Genomic DNA, 2,073 nt, shown 5'->3' on the forward strand with positions numbered 1-2,073 from the left:
GAAGAAGTAGAAAAAAAATGAATGCGTAACCCGGAAATTAAACTTCACAACAACAAAATTGTCGGGAAATCTGCTCCGTGAAAACATCTCAGGCAGCCGATGGACTTTTTATTTCATTTTAGTAAATAGTGCGTTTGTCTTGAGACTTGTGTAACCACAGTGTCTCTCAACGTGGGTTTAACATGGACAAATATGACGAACTGTTCGAGATCCAAGATGAGTTCGAGGAACAGTTCGCAGACGACCATGAAGTAGGCAAGTAGCAAGAACAGTCTGGTTTTTGTACCAAATCAATCAATCAAATAAAAACGAGGCCATGAAACGAATGAATCGATCCGCCTCAGTTTCTCGTTGTCTGTCCACCACACAGGGAATAATAAGGACGTGTGGCAGAAGGTGTTTTTCAAGGATAAATTGACACTATAATCTTCTGGGTGGACACAGTGCGGACACAGTTCACCCGGTCTGAGACCATGGGAAGAATTTATTGAATGTAAAGCTCCAGTAACTGATAAAGAACTGTAAAGAATGAAAAGATCAATAAAACGCCCCCCCTCTTTGTGTTGTCAGCCAGTGACATCACCTTTTCTTACAGGAGCGACAGTACATCCCCCAAACTGAAACAACGAAGACGTGTCCAAATGACACGCCGTGGATAGAATGAATCGATTATCTGCACATGGAATAAACCACAACCAAATCTGTATTTCATGTTTTTTTTGCCTTTATTACAGTAAGAATTCACATGGATGCAGTGACATGTGGACAACTTGCTGTGGACAAAGTATACACTCAAGTTTTTCACAAAATAAAACATTCACGAACTTACATCGATGAGCTATATACATCACACCTTGTCGTTCTCTGCCTTCACGGCCTCTGTCTTTACTTCAGGTAAAAACACACTTTTTTACATGTACACAACAGGTGATATTTCGAGCTTTCGACTGATCCTCGGTTTGCTCTTCACAACAGACCCTTCACCATCTTCCCCCGCTGGGGCATGAGCAGTGATGGTAAGTAAGGGTCTGGGAGGACAGTTCTTTGCCTTCACTGCATCTGTCTTCACAACCTCTGTCCTCACTTTAGGCTTTATATTCTGATCCTTCCATTTCCTGGTTCTACATAAATGGGATTTGGATACCTTCTTGTTTCCATCGGTTCAACCCTGAGAGGAGTAGCAACATCTCTGTCTACTGAATGGTGTGATGGCTCAGGTTCCTCCCTGTCTCTGCTGCTGTGACCTCTGTGATGAAGTGAGGGATGTTGGTTGTTGTAGTCTTTGCAGTATTTGTTGTACAAGTCGGTGTACTCCTTTTCACATTGTCGATACTTTTCTCTCTCCCAGCGATCATGGCATCTAGGACATGGTCCCTTGAGTTCATACGGTGGACGTACCCGAGGAGGTGGCTCCCGTCCACCCGGGCTGCGTTTCCGGAAGCCATCATGGGAGCGAGACCGGGACCTGAAGGATGCTGGTACTTCTGCTACATCCCATTGTCCGGCCCGGAAGGGAGGAGGAAACAACAGGAGCGAGTCGGACTTTGACCGTGAAAGCCCGGAACTGCGTCCAGTGTGCCTGGAATAAGGGGAGCGTGGATAAGACCGTCCATGGGAGCGTGAACGGGACCTGAAGGGTGCTGGTACTTCTGGTACCTCCCAGGGTCCGGCCCGGAAGGGAGGAGGAAACAACAAGTCTGAGTCGGACTTTGACCGTGAACGCCTGTTACTGCGTCCAGTGTGCCTGGAATAAGGGGAGCGTGAACGGGAGCGGGATCGACTCGGGGAATAAGAATAAGACCTGGATCCAGATCTTGCACTAGATCGAGTGTACGGAGAGCGGCCGAATGGCTGCGACCTGGGAAAGGAAAGAATCGGGAAGAAAATCATCAATAAATTCATCCAGTTTGGATGTAGTTCTGTGAATACAAAGAAAAGAACAGTCAAACTTTCAAATGACTCAATCATACTGAAATCATCATAATCCCGCTAAGTAATGTTAATGTGTGTCAATCCCAAAATGATTAGCTAGTGTAGCTGTAAGACGACTCAAAACAAAAAGAAACTACTCAC

General features: G+C 45.7%; 1 long non-coding RNA gene across 1 annotated transcript; it reads left to right on the forward strand.

Annotated features, from left to right (window-relative positions):
• Positions 1–2,073, forward strand: LOC133953726 (uncharacterized). The gene is made up of 3 exons (XR_009920715.1): positions 1–1,016; positions 1,090–1,256; positions 1,349–2,073. It is a non-coding gene; the product is annotated as an uncharacterized LOC133953726 (long non-coding RNA).

This window comes from Platichthys flesus, chromosome 5 (assembly GCF_949316205.1).
Source record: "Platichthys flesus chromosome 5, fPlaFle2.1, whole genome shotgun sequence".
In the NCBI taxonomy this organism is placed as follows: Eukaryota; Metazoa; Chordata; class Actinopteri; order Pleuronectiformes; family Pleuronectidae; genus Platichthys; species Platichthys flesus.